This window comes from Vitis vinifera, chromosome 11 (genome assembly GCF_030704535.1).
Source record: "Vitis vinifera cultivar Pinot Noir 40024 chromosome 11, ASM3070453v1".
In the NCBI taxonomy this organism is placed as follows: domain Eukaryota; kingdom Viridiplantae; phylum Streptophyta; class Magnoliopsida; order Vitales; family Vitaceae; genus Vitis; species Vitis vinifera.
The window spans coordinates 11,597,393-11,620,390 of NC_081815.1; the positions used below are offsets into that span (position 1 = coordinate 11,597,393).

At 37.4% G+C, this 22,998-nt stretch overlaps 1 pseudogene; it reads left to right on the forward strand.

The window, feature by feature from the left end:
* The first annotated feature begins 5,711 nt into the window (after positions 1-5,711).
* The window catches only part of LOC132254623 (uncharacterized), a 40,242-nt pseudogene continuing 22,955 nt past the window's right edge, over positions 5,712-22,998 (forward strand).

Consider the following 22,998-nt stretch of genomic DNA (forward strand, 5'->3'; position numbering starts at 1 on the left):
AACCTAGCCACTCCTCCTCTGGGAAAACATCCTCAGAGTTTGATTTGCTAGAAATAAAAATAGAAGAGAAAACAAATTGAGTAGGTAAGGCAGAGCAAAGCTCTGTGTATTACTTTCTTCCCAAAAATTATACAAAGGGTGTCGTCTCTGAGAAACACTCCCGAGAGATCTTTTAAAAGAAAATTACAATAGATTATATAGAAAGGCTATTCACCCTTCCTTCTTACTTCCTAACTAAGGAATCCTATGATTGGTGGATTACAAGGAGAAAATAGGGATTTATACAAAATATCTGAAGAAAATATCTAATATAGTTGGTCACAAATATTTGGGATTACACAGGTGGATTTCGCAAGTTGAAACATGACTTGCGAAAATTTCGCAAGTTGAAATTTTGATTTCGCAAGTTGAATTTGTGATTTTGCAACTTGCGAAATTGTCTTTCATCTTGGTGCGGTTGTCTTTCAATGGCCATAACTTCTTCATTTCAGCTCCGATTTGCACACCATTTAAAGTGTTGGACTCCTCACTTCCCAAGCTTTGAAACAATATATAGTATGTATAAAATGGACTCCAGAAAGTGCTCCAAATGTGTCTTGTAGCTGCTCTCCTCTTGAATTTCTTCATGTTAGATTCCTCTCTCTGTTTTTCCTCCTTGCATTCTTGATTGGCTTTGGCAAAGGACTACGAAGCTCCAAAGCTTGGATTCTTCATGTAAATGAGCTTTCATTTGCTTTTCCATGGACTATACATAGCTCTCCCTTATTCTTGGATTGCTTTGGCGATCAAAAAGCTATAAAAAACACCAAAACTTGCCACAATTTGATTAGAAACACTTGCAAGGGTGCTTAACGTGTCAATTGAGTTAAAATGTAATAAATACTACTCAAAAGTGTTTAAAAGAGTTAATTAAAAACTATAGAATAGAACTTTTTGAGTAGTAATCAAGTCTGAGCCAATGGTTCCTTACATAAACCTTGAGCCAGAAGAAGAAAAAGAAGATGCACAGATGGCTCCAAACCTGAAGGTCGATTTCAAGGAGAGGTAGCATAAGCGCCTCTCTGAAGCACTTTCGACTACACCTCCGCCTGCCAAGAAGAGTCGTTCAGAGGCCCCTCATGAGGAACCAGTTCCAGACGTCCCTATGGTGTAGGTGGCCCCTTCTAATATTGTCAGGTCCTGTCAAGAATTGGTAATGAGACCTTCTGCAGAGGACACTTGCCCGGTAGGATATAGGGGTCATGTAGCCACTCCAGGTGGCAATGCCAAGGAGAAAGACATTTCGGCTACTCCTTCAAGCTGGGAGGAAATAGCAGCGCTACTAAGAGCAGTTCTTTGCTTTATTGCGTCTGATTACTACTCAAAAAGTACTATTTCATAGCTTGTAATTAACTCTTTTAAACACTTTTGAGTAGTAGTTATCAGCTTTTAACCCAATTAACATATTAAGGACCCTTGCAATCAATTCTAATCAAATTGTGTTAAGTTTTGGTGTTTTGATAGCTTTTTGATCACCAAAGCAATCCAAGATTGAGGAGAGTTCTTTGGAATCCTTAAGCAAATCTAGAATACATGGAGTATGGGATCCTGCACATTACACCCGGCTGCCAAAAGCTTTCCACCCAGTTGCGCCGCCATTTACACCTGGCTACCGCCATTTACACCCGGCTGCTGCCGCGCCATTACACCCGACGACTGCCAAAAGCTTTCCATCCAGCTGTGCCGCCATTTACATCCAGCTGTCGCCGCTTCCACCCAGATGTATTACATCCTAAAATCTACTGCCACCATTCCATTACATCCGAAAATCTACTGCCACCATTCCACCCAGATGTATTGCATCCGGAATTCTGACGCCGGATGGGAGAGGAGAGCGTTTCAACTTCCACGATCAGATATATCTGGATCCGCCGATAGTGCTCACCCGGAGGATTTCGCAGCAATTTTGCACAGTGCTACGGTGTTCTCCTGAAGCTTCCCGATATGTGCGACAGACATCTTTAGATATTTTTCTTTAGATATTTATCTTTAGATATTTGATGTCTAAATCCCCAAACTCTCCTTGTAACCCACCAATTATAGGATTCCTTAGTTATTAAGTTAGGAAAAAGGATGAATAACCTTGTAGATATTATTATTGTAATTTTCATATAAATATCTCTCGGGAGCCTGTTCTCGAGGGGGACGCAACTTTTGTATAGTTTTCTAAGGAAGAAAAATACAGAGCTTTGCTCTGCTTTTACCTTCTCATTTTGATCGTATTTTTCTTACTAGCAAAACAACCTCTGAGGATGTTTTCCCAGAGGATGAGAGGCTAAACCTTTGGTTTCTTGGAGTGAAGGAAGCTAGGTGAAAAGTCCAGATGCAAAAGTGGAAAACTCTCGTGCTTTAAATATAGGTAGTTGGAGTTCATAAATGGCTTTTAAATCTAAAGTTTTGCTTTAAATCCCTTATAATCACTTTGAATGGCCAATACATGGTAAGCTTTTAGGTCTCTATGGATACTTATTGCTAGATCCACATAAGACCATTAGTTATCATGTACGAGCCATTGGAAAGTGGCTCAAGGTGAAGACCCATAGTGTCTAAATCCATTAATGGAACTTGACTACCATTTATATTGACTTTTTATGGATTAAATCTTCATTGTTAAACCTATACCGGTTCGGGAAACAATCATCCTTTATGTTGTTGTCCTCAATGCGAAGAGAAAAATCCGGAATTTCCCACTTTGCATTCTGAACTTGATCCTAGCAACTTTTAGCTCCGAGAGACTTTCTTTCTTCCATTTTTACCTAGTTCTATGTTAGTTTAGTTTCAAACACCACTTTCAAAACAAATTTTCTTTTCTTTTAAACTTTAAGTTTTTGACAAAGGAAATCATCAGATTCAATTTCTAATCTTGAGTCTATCACTAGTAGAGTGAAAACCCATCCCAGAGTTCGACCCTAGAGCTACTATACTATAGTAGCTTTGCTACGCTAGTATGAGGTCATAGGATTTATAAATATTTTTTATTAAAATACCCAACTGGGCACGAATCAGCGTCCGAGCCTCCAGCATCTGGCGTGGACGAATTCTTCTCGTTCTCCCATCATCACTTCGTCGACCTGCGTGGCGATCCTAGCATTGCTGGCGTGGTTTGCCCCTCCCATGTCACTTCTGAGTCTGCATTCCGGTGTACTTTTCCGTTGTTGAAGTATATTATGGAAGAGATGACGGAAGTAGTAGGTTTTACTCCTTTTTGACCAAGTTTGCTTAATTGTCTAGCTCTAATACCTTTTTTACCGTTGTTTCAGGGGGTGGCTGCTATTCATAACCTGATGCGGCAGCGAAGCTCGCTCCTTAAATGGCTAGAGGTTGTAGAGAGTATGTTGGTATTTCTTACCCGGTAGATAGATAACAGTGAAAAACTCCACACTCAGTTTGTGCAGGTAAAGAACGAGCTGGTCGTTGGTCAGATAGCCGCCGCAGATGCGAAGAAGATGCTGAAGGAGTTGCAGGAGGAGATGCAGATGACGAAAGTTGAGGTTTTCCAGATGGGAGAGGAAAAAGAGGTTGCAGAGGCTAAGTGCAAGGACGTTGAACAGGAGAGGAATCAACTAAAGAAGGAGCTCGAGGATCTTCGGGCAGTGTCAGATGCTTATAAAAAACAGCTTGAGGAGCTCTAGGTCAGGTTCACTACTGAGAAGGAAACACTGACTGAGGATTATCAGAAGCAAGTGGATGAGATGTTCTTGTTGGTCATCCGAGCATTGTTCGATAAGCCCACAGGACCCCGGGTAGTTCATCTACCCACCTTCCTTTGGCTTTTTCCAGCCTTTTCTTTAGTGCAGAGAACATGGTCTTGTTCATTGCTTCTATTTGCCCGTTGCTTTGGGTAGCGTGGAGTGGAGTACAGATTTTTTATCTTTAGTTCCGAACAAAAGGTCCTAAAAGCAATGCTCTCGAATTGTGGTCCATTAGAAGCTACGATCACTTGTGGGATCCCGAATTGACAAATGATGTTATTCCAAATAAACCTGAAGACGTCTTTGTCTTTGATGTTGGCATAAGCTTCGGCCTCTACCCACTCGTTGAAAAAGTTAGTGGCCACACGAACGCACTTTTTCTGAGCAGCAACAATAGGTAGGGGGACCAACTATGTCCATTCCCCACTACACGAATGGCCAAGGGCTTGTGACCGGATTAAGGACCTCTAAGGGCATGTGAGGAATGGGGGCATGCCTTTAGCATCGATCAAATCTCTTGACATAGTTTGTAGCATTTTGTCTCATGCTGGTCTAATAGTACCCTTGCGAATGAGCACAATGTGCTAAGGTTCATCTCCCTATGTGATTGCCACATACACCTTCATGTAGCTCTACCAACACATAATGTGTCTCCATGTCATTTAAGCATCTGAGGTACGGACCTCCAAATAATTGCCTGTAGAGGTTATTCCCGATCAGGGTGAAGCGGGCAGCTTACACCCGGATTTTATGAGCTCATTTTCTTTCTTTAGGAAGATCTCTGGTTTGAAGATATGTCTCGATTTCGTTCATCCAACCGACATCTGCCTCATTGTATTGCACACGGGTGCGACTACTATGGACGACGTGACCTAGAGGTATACGGGCAATAATATTGTTTCCTTTATAGGGAGAGTGGCAGTTATTCCAGCTAAGACGTCAACCTGTGTGTTTTTTGAGAGGGGGATTCTCTTGATAGCCCACTTGTTCAACTTGTCTAGGCCAATTCGGACTTTGAAAGATACCGAGCCATGCACTCGTCCTTGGCTTCATATTCTCCTTGAATTTTGTCCAATGACGAGCTAGAAGTCACTGCATATTTCAATCTTGGATTCCGACAAAGTTAGGGTAAGGCTCAACTCGACGAGGATAGCCTCATATTCAGTTTCATTATTAGAGGTTGGAAATCTGAGTTGGATAGCCTGTTCTAGCTATTCTCTAGTTAGGGATTGCAAGAGGAGGCCCATTCTGGATCCTGAGGCCCGGGATGCTCTATCAATGTGCAATATCCACCACCCTTTTTTGGGAGAATTGGTACCCTAATGAAGTTTCTGGGGTGTTTTGGCTATAAAGTCAATCAGGACCTGCCCTTTTATTGCCAACTTGGGTTAATACTTAATTCCATACTCACTAAGTTCAATGGCCGACCTCACCAGTCTTCCGGATAGGTCAGGTTTGTGCAGAATGTTTCAGAGTGGTTGATTCGTGAGTACAGTCACTTGATGAGCTTGAAAATAGGGGCGGAGCTTTCGCACAACACTCTTCAAGGCCAAGGTTTTTTGCTCCATCTTTGAGTACCAGGTTTTCGCGTCAACCATCGTTTTACTTACGTAATAGACAAACCTTTGCTCCTTGTCATTTACGTAGTGAAACAAAACAGCACTAACAGCACAGTTAGACACTGCCAAATACAAGTACAATTGCTCTCCGGGTTGAGGACTGCTCAGAATGGGTGGCTGGGTGAGGTAGCATTTAATCTCCTCGAATGCTAGCTCACAGTCAGTTGTCCACCCTATCGCGCTAACTCCTTTCAATGTGAGGAAGAATGGCCTTAATTTTTCTATAAATCAGTCTATAAAGCGTTCCAACACAACTAGGCGGCCCGTGAGGTGTTGCAACTCTTTTTTGGAACTTGGAGAGAATATCTCCATGACGGCCTTGATTTGGTTCAGATTGACCTCTATTCCTCTTTGTGTAACCATGAATCCTAGGAACTTGCCTGCATTGACTCCAAAGGCGCACTTGGCTGGATTCAGCTTCATGTTGTATGTTTTCATCAAATGAAATGTTTCTTTTAAATGTCGAGTGTGCTCGCTCCTGGTTTTGCTTTTTATCACAATGTCGTCGATATACATTTCCATACTCTGACCGATTAATGGCCTAAAAATCTTTGTCATTAGCCTTTGGTAGGTGGCTCTAGCTTTTTTAAGTCAAAACGGCATGACCTTGTAGCAATATATCCCATGTGGTGTCACAAAGGAAGTCTTCTCCTCGTCCAATTGGAACATGAGAATTTGATGGTAACTAGAGAAAGCGTCTATGAAAGAGAGCATATCGTGTCTGGTAGTGGAATCGATTATCTGGTCTATCTGAGGTAATAGTCAACTATCCTTTGGGCAAACGTCATTCAGGTTGGTGTAATCGACACAAACTCGCCATTTGTCTCCCTTTTTTGGGACAACTACCACATTTTCCAACTACTCTAGATACTCTACTTCCCTTATAAAACCGATCGTCGGTAACTTTTCTACTTTGGCTTTGATAATTCTTTGCCTATTTGAGTGGAAGCGTCGGACCTTCTGGCAGATAGGTCGTGAGGAAGAGATTACACTAAGCCGATGTGAGGCTATTGATGGATGGATTTCGGGCATATCCGAAGGAGTCCATGCAAAAACATCCTTATTCTACTAAAGTACACCTTCAAGAGCATTTGTTTCCTCTGATGTCAAGAGGGAGCTAGCATAGGTAAAGTGATCATTCTTTTTTGAGATATGCATGATCTGTAGGGCGTTAACAGCTGGTGGATCTTTCTTCGTCGAGTCCTATAATTGCTATTGCTCCAAGGTGCCCGCCGGTTTGGTGGGTGGCTCACCATCACTAGTGGATTTGGCCTCTCGTGCTACTTGTTAACACTGACGTGTGGCCAACTGGCTCCCATAAAAGTTAATATGTCCATCTTTAGTTAAGTAACTTACCATTTAGTGATATGTAGAGAGGATGGCCTTCATGCCATGCAACCATGTGCGCCCCATGATGGCATTGAAATGAGACAAGTCTTCTACCACTGAAAATTGCACATTCAGGACAATTGGCTCGACTTGGACGGGCAACACGATGTCTCCTAGAGAGGTGGTTGAAGCTCCATTGAACACTGATAGTATCCGCCCGAGATTTTATAAAGTAAATGGTGGAAACCCCACCTATTTGAATGTGGACACTTGTAACAAGTCAGCTGAACTGCCTGGATCGACTAGGATCCGTCTTACATCATACTTTTTTATCCCTAAAGTCAAGATTAGGGCATCTTCATGGGGCTGTAATACCCGATTAGGATCTACCGAGGGAAAAGTGATTACCCCATCTATTGGGAACGTGCCCCCTTGAGGTAAGCCAGGTTGGACAGATTTAACCTGCTCTCGTATGGAAGCGGCTCAGAGTAGTCTTTGCCTCTTTTGTTTAGAGTTGTATTTCTCATCAATGGGTCCTCCATGAATGTAGTTGATTACGGCTCTAAGAGCCGCTAAAGTTGTAGGGGCTTGAGTGGTTAGGCCTTGGGCTGTCTCCTCAAGTCTCCCCTTTGAGGTGTCCAGCATTGACCAGCTTTTCCACTAGGTATGGAGACTTCTGCATTGCTCTGTGGTGTGGCCATGTTCCTTGTGATAGGCACATTTTCTGCTCTGATCTCTTTTAGTCGGATCCGTCCTTATTGGCTCTGGCCATCTGAAGTCAGATAGATCTCGGATTATAGAGAGGCGTTTGTCGTACGAAATGTTGAGGGGGGTGAGGCTAGCTTGGCCTGACTATTGTGGTCCGCCTTGCCCTTTTCCCATTTGCCTTTGTTGGCCCGCGATTTTGGAGCTCCTAGCTGAGTCATTCTTGGCAAGCTGGTTGGTTACCAAGACCTACTAAGTAGCTGCGTGAACGTCATCCTTGAGCATAGAGTATTTATTTGCTCATATGTACAAATCGTCCATAATCGTCGGAGGCTTCTTGGCGAGGGATACAAAAAAAGGGGTACCCGGGTAGATACTCCTTTTAAAAATTTGCAGGACGACGTTCATGCTGTAAGATTCAACTTGGAGCATGGCCTACCCGAACCGCTTCACGAATTCCCTCAATGACTCGTTTTCCTGCATCTTTATGTTCTGCTGGATACTACTAATATTCTGGTTATGTCTTGTTGAGCATAGGTATTGTCCCACAAAGGCCTCTAGAAGATCCCAGAAGTTATTCATGGAGTTCGTCAGGAGGTGGTGGAACCATGAAAGAGCCTGACCTTGGAGGTTAGCTAGAAAGACCTTGCACAGTAACGCCTCATTCCCTATGTCAAGGGTCATGAGTTGTTTGTAATGCATGATATGGTCAAACGGATCGCTAGTTCCATCATATGTAGAGAATTTTGGAACCATGAACCCTCTTGGGGACTCATAGTTGATGATATCAAGGCTAAAAGGCATGAAGAGCATGTCATCCAGTCACCTACTGATAGAGTCGAAGGCATGAAGAGCATGTCATCCAGTCGCCTACTGATAGAGTCGGGGGGACCCCTGCTGACCAAATCCCCCATTGGTTGTTTTTACTGGCGGGTGAGCGAACTAGTCGGTTACGGATGGTGTAGCTGAGGGGCCAGGACATGCCTCTTGGGTCGTCGCTATATGCGGTTTCCTCCCATACTAGGCATCTGAGGCCCTAGCCTTGCGCGCATTGCATCAGACAACTGAGACTTTCTGTCGCGTTTCTTTTTTTATGAGATGCGAGTGGAATCAGAGCTCTCATTTTGCTATGTGTGGCAAGTTGGTGGGGATCTTTGGTCAGGCTGCATTCTTTATTTAGCATGAAGGAAATCTACATTTCTAGGATACGTCGCCTCCTCGTGTTGCCTGGAGTTAGCGCGTTGACTTCTAGGTTGTGGACTACGAGGAGGAGCTGATGAAGATACCTGAATACGCAACACTTCGTTCTCTTCCCTGAGTCTCCTTATCTCCTGGAGCAGGGCTTGCATCTGTCTCTCACTCTCGTGCTGACGTCTTTCCATATTTTCGTGCCAATTGAAGTAATCTTCGTTACCCATGGCCGGCGATCGACTTTTGGAAGGTGTTGACATTTGTATTTCGTTCCCACAAATGGCATCAATGTTGATACTTGATAAATTGAGGATGGATTCCTCCCTTAGATATGTCAGTGAAAGCTCATGTTCAGATGATGGAATTTAGACATCTTACTTCCCTGCACAATAATGTCCAAACGAGTTGTCCAGACACACCCTCAGAAGCTCAAGTTAACCTAGAGACCTTTAAAGAGAGAGAGAGAGAGAGAGATCGAGTCAAAGAACTCACCATCCCCTTGTTATATTACAGTAGGGTTTTCATAATGTTCAAATGAGGATCTAGGTTCTGCAATGCTGATCTAGCCCTTATGGTGATGATTGCGCAACGGTGACAGGGCAATCATCATGTTTGCAAAGCGGTTGGGGGCTGTGTTAAACGGCGCATCATGACACAGTTTGTCGTCCTTTCAACCTTGTTGATGACATGAGACTAAGCATGCCTACCTACTGAAGTAGACATGAGGATGTTAAGAGTTCCATCAGTCAATCAGGTGTCAGTTAGGCACAGTCTCGCGTATCAAGGAAGATTTAAGGCTATTAAGGAGATGTGGGCCACTTAGCAGCGCAAATGATCTGGACAGGATGTTTTCGGATACCTCGAAGCTTGTCCGAGCAGTGATGAAAGAAGTGACACATGGTGTAGCTAGAACGATGCTACGTGGACAGATGCGTGGAAGTATTCGTGGGTGGACACGTGGGATAAGGCCCCCATAGGTATAAATAATTAGATGACATTTTAAAAGCACCATTTATGGGGTGCTATGCCCCATTCAATAGAGTGCGTGATAAATTCGAAGTTTTGAAACCCTAGGTAGGTGACTAGAAAATGAAGCAAACTCCCTAAGCCACATGTGACAATAGGAACCATTATCCATGACACAATGTCGACATGTGGGTTTATAGGGTATGAAGAGACGTAGGCATTGTTCATGCATGAGGGTAGTAACATAACTATATTCCTCCAATACTTGGGACATAGCATTAAATGCATTCTCATCTTTATTGAGAATTTTGAATCTTATTTATTAATATCCAACATGAAACTATTTTAAAGGGAAAGATTAAGAGGGTATTTGATAAATCAATTTAATGATTTAATAACTTAATTTAAGTCGTTAAAAAAATTAACTATGTTTAGTAAAATAATTTAATGTTATAACTTAAAGTTATTTTTAATTTTAAATATTAAGTCTCAATAGTTAACTTATTTTTAATCTTAAATTCATTTTGCCTCATTTGTTTATTTGAGTAAAATTATATTTTAAAATTATGATTTCATATTGATAACTCATTTTTTATAATAAATATTTTATAATTATCTTATGTATCTAAAATATTTTAAATATAGATATTTTACAAATAAATTTATTGTTTAAACTTAATAAAAATAACTATGAATTAAAATTAATGAGGATGAATATTGGTTAAAATTACTAAGGATAAACATGTCAATTTAATTATTTAGAATAAATTTTAAGTTAATTTGACCAAACAACCTTAATACTTAAAGTGAAAAATAAATAATAGTTTCAAGCTAGCAATTTAAGAATAATTTAACTTAAAATCAACTTAAATTATTAAGTAATAAGTATTAAATTTTATCAAACACTCTAAAAATTTGATCCATCTTAAATAAAAACAGATACTTCTCAATCATACTATCTATACACTATTGAAGAAAACGCTATTATTTAAAAAGCCATTTGAACAAACCCGTAAAAGGTTTATCCAACCATGGGAAGAAATTAGAAATCAATTATTATAAAGTTGATACTCTACACCAAAGCCTATCAAAAAAGTGCAATTTTATGGAAAATCCTAATTAAGAAGCTTATAAATACCTCAATCCAACCAAGACAATGATAAATCTCCTTGCTTTATTGAATTCTCTTACATTAGTAAGAGGGTGATCTTTCTTTATATATTCCTTAAATAAAGAGGTTTATTAAAAAAAACGGTCTTTATTTTCTCCTTGTTCTCATTCTATTCTCTTTAAATCATTTGAAGAAATTTATTATCTTCACTTATTACTACTCAAAAAGTGTTATTTCATAGCTTGTAATTAACTCTTTTAAACACTTTTGAGTAGTAGTTATCACCTTTTAACCCAATTAACATATTAAGGACCCTTGCAATCAATTCTAATCAAATTGTGTTAAGTTTTGGTGTTTTGATAGCTTTTTGATCACCAAAGCAATTCGAGATTGAGGAGAGTTCTTTGGAATCCATGGCAAAAGATGTCCGGACAGGGCGTCCGGACACACCATCGGAGGGCGGCGGAACGTGGGCTGTGGCAGGCTGTTGGAATGACGTAGCAAGGCTTGTGCACTTTAGTCAATGATCCGGACAACACATCCGGAATTCTGCTCCGCTGACATTCCACCCGGATGTCTCACATCCGGAATTCTGCTCCGCCGACATTCCATCCGGATATTTTGCATTCGGCGCTTGACGCCGGATGGGAGAGGAGGGCATTTCAACTTCCCCGGTCAGACATATCCGGATCCGTTGATAGCGCTTACCCGGAGAGTTTCGCAGCCATTTTGCACAGTGTCGCGGTGTTCTCCTGAAGTTTCCAGATATGTGCGACCAACATTTTGAGATATTTTGCTTTAGATATTTGATGTCTAAATCCCCAAACTCTCCTTTTAACCCACCAATTATAGGATTCCTTAGTTATTAAGTTTGGAAAAAGGGTGAATAACCCCTTATATATAGTTTGTAATCTTCTTTAGAAAAAGAGAATCTCGGGAGCTTGTTCTCAGGAACGCATCCTTTGTACAGTTTTGCAAGGAAGTAAAATACAGAGCACTTGCTCTGCTTTTCATATATATTTTTGTTTTCTCGTTCTTTTTCTTTCTAGCCAACCAAACTCTGAGGATTTTTCCTCACAGGATGAGAGGCTAGGATCTTCGTCTCTTGGAGTGAAGAAAGCCGGGTAAGTTTCCACATGCATAAATTGGAAGTTTTGTTGTTTTAGTTTTTAATGAATAGAAAGTGTGACCCGTTAATGGTTTTTTATCTTTTTAGTTAACTTAAAACACCTTTAAATCACCTGGGCCAACACTTGGTAAGGCAAGTGATCTCCGTCCATTGAGATGCACTAGTTTACCTCTTGCGAGCCTTTGGGAGGTGGTTTGAAGGTAGGATTTTCTAGAATAGCCAACACTTGGTAAGCTTTTGGACTCTAAGGAGACATCCATTAGTTATCTCTTGCGAGCTTGAGAAGGGAAGTCCAAAGTTAAAGATCACCTTGAATGGAAAATGCTAGGTGAGAGGCACGAGCCATTGCAAGTTGCATCAGTGATAGGGATTTAGTGTTTGAACCCATTAAAGGGAAGCATCTGTACCACACCGGTTAGAGAATTAACTATATGTTAATTCCCTAATGCGAGGAAAAGAAACAAGTGACCGGAACTCTCTTTTTTGTATGAGGAACCTGAGCCTAGTGATCTAAACTCCAAAAAACACTTTTCTTTGTAAGTAAAATCAATTACTATTTTTGGTTAGTTTAAAACCAAACCTTTTTCCACCAAAGATTATGTTTTCTTTTAAAGCTAGCCTTGAAATGAAAAGGCACCAATTCAACTTTGAATTAATATCAATTGTGAAGTGAAAACCCATCCCAGTGAACAATCCTAGAGCCATTATGCTATAGTAGCTTTGTCTTTGCTACCCTAGTTCATGGTGTAATAAGTTATAAATTTTGTTGATTACTCCCTCAATCAAGGAGCACTAGCTGGACATGAATCAGCTGATACACCAATTGGGCACGAATCATTCACTAAGACAAGAAATTGAAAGTTAAACATGAGCCTATGTTTTGCCTAGGTTAATTTAATTGATGGAATGAGACTATAAGTGCTAAACCCAATCTAAACATGCTAAAAACAACTTAATAGCATATATCGAATGTGGAAATAAAGGAAGAACAAAAACATACCTGATTCGTTCCCAATTGGTGTCTCAGTTGATTCATGTCCTCTCAATGGTCCCTAACAGTGGTGCCATTTGATTCATGTCCAGCTGGTGTCCCTTGATTGTGATCCTCAGAAGGGAGTAATCAACAAAATTTATAACCTATTACACCATGTACTAGGGTAGCAAAGACAAAGCTACTATAGCATAGTGGCTCTAGGATCGTTCACTGGGATGGGTTTTCACTTCACAATTGATATTAATTCAAATATGAATTGGTGCCTTTTCATTTCAAGGTTAGCTTTAAAAGAAAACATAATCTTTGGTGGAAAAGGTTGGTTTTAAGCTAACCAAAAATAATAACTAATTTTAATTACAAAGAAAAGTGTTTCTTGGAGTTTAGATCACTGGGTTCAGATTCCTTGTACAAAAAGGGAGTTTCGATCACTTGTTTCTTTTCCTCGCGTTAGAGAATTAACATATAGTTATTTCTCGAACCGGTGTGGTACAAATGCTTCCCTTTAATGGGTTCAAACACTAAATCCCTCTCACTGATGCATCTTGCAATGGCTCGTGCCTCTCACCTAGCATTTGCCATTCAAGGTGATCTTTAACCTTGGATTACCCGTCAAAAGCTCGCAAGAGATAACTAATGGATGTCTCTGTGGAGTCCAAAAGCTTACCAAGTGTTGGCTATTCTAGAAAATCCTACCTTCAAACCACCTCCCAAAGGCTCGCAAGAGGTAAACTAGTGCATCTCAATGGATGGAGATCACTTGCCTTACCAAGTGTTGGCCCAGGTGATTTAAAGGCGTTTTAAGTTAACTAAAAAGATAAAACCATTAACGGGTCACACTTTCTCTTCATTAAAAACTAAAACAACAAAACTTCCAATTTATGCATTTGGAAACTTACCCAGCTTTCTTTACTCCAAGAGACGAAGAGCCTAGCCTCTCATCCTCTGAGGAAAAATCCTCAGAGTTTGGTTGGCTAGAAAGAAAAAGAACGAGAAAACAAAAATATATATGAAAAGCAGAGCAAGTGCTCTGTATTTTACTTCCTTGCAAAACTGTACAAAGGATGTGTCTCTGAGAACAAGCTCCCGAGATTCTACATATTCTAAAGAAGATTACAAACTATATATAAGGGGTTATTCACCCTTTTTCCAAACTTAATAACTAAGGAATCCTATAATTGGTGGGTTACAAGGAGAGTTTGGGGATTTAGACATCAAATATCTAAAGCAAAATATCTCAAAATGTCAGTCGCGCATATCAGGAATTTAGACATCAAATATCTAAAGCAAAATATCTAAAAATGTCTGTCGCACATATCGAGAAGCTTCAGGAGAACACTGCGGCACTGTGCAAAATGGCTGCGAAACTCTCCGGGTAAGTGCTATTAGAGGATCCGAATATGTCTGACTGGGGAAGTTGAAACGCCCTCCTCTCCCATCTGGCGTCAAGTGCCGGATGCAAAATATCCGGATGGAATGTCGGCGGAGAAGAATTTCGGATGTGAGACATCCGGGTGGAATGTCGGCATAGAAGAATTCCGAATGTGAGACATCCGGGTGGAATGTCGGCGGAGCAGAATTCCGGATGTGAGACATCCGGGTGGAATGTCGGTGGAGCAGAATTCCGGATGTGAGACATCCGGATGGAATGTCGGTGGAGCAAAATTCCGGATGTGAGACATCCGGGTGGAATGTGCAATGCCACACGTTCTGCCGCCCTCCAATGGTGTGTCCGGACGCACTGTCCGGATGATAACATATCCTATCCGGACAACTTTTCATTACTTTGCCATGGATTCCAAAGAACTCTCCTCAATCTCGGATTGCTTTGGTGATCAAAAAGCTATCAAAACACCAAAACTTAACACAATTTGATTAGAATTGATTGCAAGGGTCCTTAATATGTTAATTGGGTTAAAAGGTGATAACTACTACTCAAAAGTGTTTAAAAGAGTTAATTACAAGCTATGAAATAGCACTTTTTGAGTAGTAATCAATACCTCTAGCCATTGATGGTTTGGAAATCCAGAAATCAAGTTTAATATTCAAATGGATCGAGGTGCTTCTAAACCCTTAATCAATCTCAAAACGATAATGTATATGTGTTTGAATAGAGATTGGAGGCTTAGGGACTTAACCACGAAGGCTCTATGTATATTTACTCTACTCATCACAAAGTCAATGTCATAATTTATGGTTGTTAATGGCAATCAAAAAGGAAAACTTAATCAATGGAAATCCCAAAATAGTATAGTCCACATTTCTAGACCTATTTAGGAAAGTCTAGCCTTATTCCCAAAATTGATAGATTATTATGGGTCAAATTTCTGGACCCGTTTAGGAAAATCTAACATTCTCCCACTTGGTCCACATATTCCATCATTCATCATAGTAAGAAACAAAATGTATGAATCATGGCAATAGGTTCTCTAAAACGAGTATTATTTTCCATGTATAAAAATGCATTATGTCTTTTAAATACTTGTCTTCATTACTTAATGAATAAACCCTATATTTATTCTAGGTCCAAACATTAGCAATATTTCTTAAATGAATAGAGATTAGAGGCTTAGGGACTTAACCACGAAAGCTCTGTTTATATTTACTCTACTCATCACAAAGTCAATGTCATAATTTATGGTTGTTAGTGGCAATCAAAAAGGAAAACTTAATTAATGGAAATCCCAAAATAGTATAGGCCACATTTCTAGACCTATTTAGGAAAGTCTAGCATTATTCCCAAAATTGATAGAAGATTATGGGTCAAATTTCTAGACCCATTTAGGAAAATCTAATATTTTCCCACTTGGTCCACATATTCCATCATTCATCATTGTAAGAAACAAAATGTATGAATCATGGCAATAAGTCCTCTAAAACGAGTATTATTTTCCACGTATAACAATGCATTATGTCTCTTAAATACTTGTCTTCATTACTTAATGAATAAACCCTATATTTATTCTAGGTCCAAACATTAGCTATATTTCTTAAATGAATAAATGTGTACACAAATTAGAAATAAATGCGAGAAAATATTATCACATAAATAGAGTTTCATCACAAATAACATTCGTTCTTACAATGAAAATCATACAAAGGAACCAAGTCCCATTTTATCCACATGATCCTTGAATTTCAATGGTGGCATACCTTTTGTCAAAGTACCAATTATCATAAATTCAATGTTGATGTGTTCAATAACCAATGTTTTCTCCTTAACATGTTTCCTTATGGCTAAATACTTGATGTTGATGTGTTAGTTTTGACTACTACTTTTGTTTTTTTAGCCATAAAAATTACAGTTGAATTGTTGCAATATATCATCAATGGCCTAGAAATTGAAGCCACGATTCTAAGCCCAAAAATGAAACTTTCCATCCATACATCATGCGAGGTAGCCTCAAAACAAGATATGAACTCAACATCTATAATGGAAGTAGCAATCAAAGTCTGTTTTGCACTCCTCTAGGATACAACTCCATTGATGAACGTAAAAATGAATCCAAATGTTGATTTTCGTGAATCAACAAAACCAACAAAGTCTGAATCTGAGTAGTCAATCACTTTCAAATTATTAGCACGTCTATACATAAGCATGTATTCCTTTGTCCCTTAAAAGTACCTTAACACCTTCTTTGCAGCTCTCCAATGGTTTGTACCTGGATTACTCTTATATCTTCCTAACATCCCAACAACAAATGCAATGTCAGGTCTTGTGCAGACCTGAGCATACATTAGGCTTCTAACAACAAAAACATATGGATTGTTCTTCATTTTTTTCCTTTCAAGATCATTTTTTGGGCATTGGTTCAAATTGAACTTATCACCTTTCACAATGGGAGTTATAATTGGTGAATAATCTTTCATCTTAAATATCTCTAAAACTTTGTTGATATCGGTCTTTTGAAACAAACCCAAAATTCCTCAAAATCTATCTTTATGTATCTTAATACCAATAACATAAGATGCATCACCCATATCCTTTTTGTCAAAGTTTTTAGATAGAAATTGTTTCAACTCATGTAGCAAACCCTTATTATTGGTTGCAAATAAAATGTTATCCACATGTAGAATAAGGAAGCAGATGTTACTCCCATTGACCTTATGGTATATACATTGATCCATAATGTTCTCTACAAACCCAAGTGAAGAGATAACATCATGGAATTTCAAGTACCACTGACAGGAAGTTTGTTTCAATCCATATATGGATTTCTTGAGCTTGCACACCAAATGTTTGCCATCTTTAGAGGAAAATCTTTATGGTTGTTTCATGTAAACTTCTTCCTCTAGATCTTTGTTGAGGAAAACCATTTTCACATCCATTTGTTGCAGCTCTAAATTAAAATGTTCAACAAATTCCATAATAATATGAAAAAAAATCTTTCTTAGATACAAAAGAGAAGGTCTTCTTGTAGTTGATTCATTTCTTTTAAGTGAATCCTTTAGCAATGAGCCTTGTTTTATATCATCCATTGTTGCCTAATGAGTCTTTCTTTGTCTTAAAGACCCATTTCCATCCTATGGCTTTTGCGTCATCAAGTAACTCAACAAAATTCCAAACTCTGTTAGATATCATAGAATTCATCTCATCTTTCATGGCATTATACCATAAATTTTATTTTTGCAACTCATGGCTTGTGAAAACATTTTAGGATCATTTTCGGCTCTAATGTTATAGTTCGATTTTTGTAGATACACAACATAATCACTAGGAATTGTTGATTTCCTTGCTCTAGTTGATCTCCTTAATGTTGAATCAACATTTTTCTAAGGATCATGTTGTTCAACTGGTTGTTCAACAATTTTTGGCATTTCCTGAACAACTTAATCTATTGGATTATTCTCAGCAACTTGTGAAATGATTACTACTCAAAAAGTACTATTTCATAGCTTGTAATTAACTCTTTTAAACACTTTTGAGTAGTAGTTATCACCTTTTAACCCAATTAACATATTAAGGACCCTTGCAATCAATTCTAATCAAATTGTGTTAAGTTTTGGTGTTTTGACAGCTTTTTTATCACCAAAACAATCCGAGATTGAGGAGAGTTCTTTGGAATCCATAAGCAAATCCAGAATACAAGGAGTATGGGATCCTGCTCATTCCACCCAGACGGGAATCATAGCTCATTCCACCCGGGTAGGAATTCCATCTGGCTGCCGCCACTTTCCACCAGGATGTATCACATCCGGAAATCTGCTACAGCCGCCATTCCATCCGGATGTCTTACATCCGGAATTCGGGAGCCGGATGGGAGAGGTGGGCGTTTCAACTTCTCCGGATATACATATCCGGATCCTCTAATAGCGCTCACCCGGAGAGTTTCGCAGCCAATTTTGCACAGTGCCGCGGTGTTCTCCTGAAGCTTCCAGATATTTGCGACCGACATCTTTAGATATTTTTCTTTAGATATTTTGCTTTAGATATTTGATGTCTAAATACCCAAAGTCTCCTTGTAACCCACTTATTATAGGATTCCTTAGTCTTTAAGTAAGTACAAAGGGTAAATAACCCCTTATATATAGTTTGTAATCTTCTTTGAAAGAAAGATCGGATCTCGGGAGCTTGTTCCCAGAGACGCATCCTTTGTACAGTTTTGGGAAGAAAGTAAAATACAGAGCACTTGCTCTGCTTTTGTTTTCTCGTTATTTTCTTTCTAGCTAATCAAACTCTAAGGATTTTTCCTCAGAGAATGAGAGGCTAGGCTCTTTGTCTCTTGGAGTGAAGAAAGCCGGGTAAATTTCCACATGCATAAATTGGAAGTTTTGTTGTTTTAGTTTTTAATGAAGAGAAAGTGTGACCCGTTAATGGTTTTTATCTTTTTAGTTAACTTAAAACGCCTTTAAATCACCTGGGCCAACACTTGATAAGGCAAGTGATCTCCATCCATAGAGATGCACTAGTTTATCTCTTGCGAGCCTTTGGGAGGTGGTTTGAAGGTAGGATTTTCTAGAATAGCCAACACTTGGTAAGATTTTGGACTCCACGGAGACATCCATTAGTTATCTCTTGCGAGCTTTTGACTGGTAATCCAAGGTTAAAGATCACCTTGAATGGCAAGTGCTAGGTGAGAGGTATGAGCCATTGCAAGGTGCATCAGTGAGAGGGATTTAGTGTTTGAACCCATTAATGGGAAGCATCTGTACCACACCGGTTCAGGAAATAACTATATGTTAAATCCCCAATGTGAGGAAAATAAACAAGTGACCGGAACTCTCCTTTTTGTATGAGGAATCTAAACCCAGTGATCTAAACTCCAAGAGACAGTTTTCTTTATAAGTAAAATCAGTTACTATTTTTGGTTAGTTTAAAACCAAACCTTTTTCCGCTAAAGATTATGTTTTCTTTTAAAGCTAACCTTGAAATGAAAAGACACCAATTCAGCTTTGAATTAATATCAATTGTGAAGTGAAAACCCATCCCAGTGAACGATCCTAGAGCCACTATGCTATAGTAGCTTTGTCTTTGCTACCCTAGTTCATGGTGTAATAAGTTATAAATTTTGTTGATTACTCCCTCAATCAAGGAGCACCAGCTAGACATGAATCAGCTAATACACCGACTAGGCACGAATCAAATGGCGCTGTTATTGGGGACTCGAACCCGGTATAGGCGGATGCATGCATGTGCCACACCAATTAGGAACGAATCATGAAACTTCAACGATTAGTTGATCAACTCTTATTTGAACTTGAGGAGTGTTGTGAATGATAACCAACTTTTCACTTAAGGTGGAAGGTTGATATTTGTTAGAGACTATGCTCTAGGATTGATAACTCCCACTAAATAAGTTATTATCAAGAAATTTTGCATTTCTTGATTCTACAATCCTAATGTTGTGGATGGATAGTAGAATGTGTACCCTTTAGACCTTTTAGTCTATCCAACGAAAAATCCACTAATGATCATTGGGTCCAATTTATTTTCTTGTGAGTTATAAATTCTTACTTTAGACGGGCATCCCCCAAATGCATATATGTCACAAACTCAGTTTCCAACCTTTCCATACTTTTAAATGGCATCTTTGGGACAACCTTAATTGGAACTTGGTTCAATATATATACATTTTTGTTTTAAGAGCTTCAACCTACAAGGATTTAAGAAGCTTAAAGCTATTAAGCATACTCCATATCATGTCTAATAACGTTCAACTTCTTCTTTCTACTACACCATTCTTGTCTAGGAAACTAGGCATGGTATATTGGGCAACTATTCCATGCTCTTAAAGAAACTTCGCAAATGGATCAGGTGCTTGTCCATCTTGAGTGTATCTATCATGATATTCTTTACCTTTGTCCATTCTTAGTATCTTAATTTTTTTCATCATAAACAATGAAGATAAATTTTTCATATTTTCCTAATGAAAAGGAAAATATTTCAAATAAAATAAATTTTAAATGAATTATTTTTCAAAAATCAGATGAAGACTTAAGAGGTGTTTATATTTTGACTGAATAGAAAAAAACCAAAATATTTGATTTTTTTTATTAAATTAAAAGTAATTTGTTAATATCAACTAACATAATTAAATTGAACATATCGATAATAAATTCATTTTAATTATATTCATTGATATCAATAAGTTATTTTTAATTTAATAAAAAAAAAAAAAAAAGCATCATTTTAAAAACCAAAAAGTTGAGGCGAGTGGTCCTCGGTGGGCCTTTCTCACTAACTCAAAATATTAAAAATGGAGACCATCTATATTTATTTTGAACTACTAATGGGATGGAGGGTCTTGAAGAATATCACTTTCAATGTTATGATCACTCTAAATCCTATGGTCTAAAAGTTGTCCTTGGACCATTGGTGCTGTTTAAGATAAATGCAAATCAACACGTACAAGATAACTACTTCATTTAATTTGGTGGTTAGGAGCTTAGGATAAAGTCATGATAAGAATATAATAGACAATAGTAACAAGAACTATCATCTCACAATGGTCAACTTTACACTTCTTTTCATGTAAAACTTAATGACTAAGGATTAATGATTTTAAATTAAATTTATACAAGGGTTGTTTCCTTAACATTTATTACCTAATTCGAAAATTTGATATATTTAAACTTATAAATTTTAAGTAATAAGATTGTCAAAGAGAAATAAGAGAAGAAAGAAATAGACTTTAATATAAAAGATACTTAAACTTTAGGGAAAAAAAAGTATTTATTTTAATTTTAAGTTACAATATTAATTATTTTATAAAATACACTTAATCTATTTAATAATTTAAATTAAATTATAAAATTATATTAAATCATTAAATTAATTTTTTAAACACCATCTATGATTTGGACTAAAGTTGAATTATCATAGGAATTATTTAGGCTGGTTGGATGTCTAATTCGGTTCAAAGGTATTGAGATTTTAAGCTTCATCTGGATATTGTAGCAAAATTTCATTGAAATATCATCTCTTCATTTAAAAGCTAATAACCTTGTTTATGACATATGTGCTTCGTAGATGATATCCATACACTGTTTTGATCTTGCAATGAATTGATAAGGATTTGGAATTTTGGGAGATGATAGTTCTTAAAATAAAAGTATATTTAAGAACCTGAAATATTTTAATTTATTTTTAATTTTTTAATATATTTTAAAAATAAATTTTGTATTTAGTGTTTTATCCTAAATTTTTTAATATATTCTTATCATGACTTTATCCTAGGCTCCTAACCACCAAATTAAATGAAGTAGTTATCTTGTACGTGTTGATTTGCATTTATCTCAAACAACGCCAATGGTCCAAGGACAGCCTTTAGACCATAGGATTTAGAGTGATATAACATTGAAAGTGATATTCTTCAAGACCCTCAATCCCATCAGCAGTTCAAAATAAATAAAGATGGTCTCCATTTTTAATATTTTGAGTTAGTGAGAAGGGCCCACCGAGGACCACTCGCCTCAATTTTTTGGTTTTTAAGATGGTGTTTTTTTTTTTTTTATTCAGTTAAAAATAACTTATAGATATCAATTAATATAATTAAAATGAATTTATTATCGATATGTTCAATTTAATTATGTTAGTTAATATTAAAAAATTACTTTTAATTTAAAAAAAAAAATCAAATATTTTGGTTTTATTATTAAAAGTTAATCTCTTGAATTTACTTTTATTATTAAAAGTAGTTATTAAAAACTATTGAAACTAATTATGTCTTGGATGACATCAAGGTCGTGTTTGGTAACTGTTTTCAAAAGTACTTATGAAAAACAGATTTTAATAATACTTTTTGAAAATTATTTTTTGATATTTTGTAAAATAAAAGTATATTTAAGAACCTGAAATATTTTAATTTATTTTTAATTTTTTAATATATTTTAAAAATAAATTTTGTATTTAGTGTTTTATCCTAAATTTTTTTAATATATTCTTATCATGACTTTATCCTAGGCTCCTAACCACCAAATTAAATGAAGTAGTTATCTTGCACGTGTTGATTTGCATTTATCTCAAACAACACCAATGGTCCAAGGACAGCTTTAATTATATTAGTTGATATTAACAAATTACTTTTAATTTAATAAAAAAATCAAATATTTTGATTTTTTTTTTCTATTCAGTTAAAAAATAAACACTTCTTAAGTCTTCATCTGATTTTTAAAAAATAATTCATTTCAAACTTCTTTTATTTGAAATATTTTCCTTTTCATTAGGCAAAATTTGAAAAATTTATCTTCATTGTTTATGTCTCTTGCCTCTTTTTATTTTTGATACCTATTCCTCAAGGGAATAATTTCCTTACCATGTAGGCCATGTACATTAATGCTAGTAGAGAGGATTCATAAAGGAGAAGAGCAAATGGTTGGGTGCATGGTGTCTTTATATGCAATAAAATACAATAATGAAGAAACATGATTTAGTCAAAGTTAAGCATGTATTAACACTTAATAGTGCAATATTTGTCTCAATGGAAGCCAATGCATTACATGGACACAAAGTTTATACTAAGGCATCTCATTGGCATGCCATTTTAAAGATCCATTTGGAATATGTCATAGACAACTCTAAGCCACTCTCCAAAAAGTTGATACATGTAAAATGCTTTTAAAAAAAATCTGTTTTTTTGCTATGTCTAAAAATTTGGGAAATCTATAACTGTTTAGACTGATATAAATACAATAAAGACTGAAAGAAGAGTATCGTCTTTAAACCTTTACAAAATATATTCTTGGATGCTAAAAAGAATGTTGTTTCAAAGACAAACATGATTTTA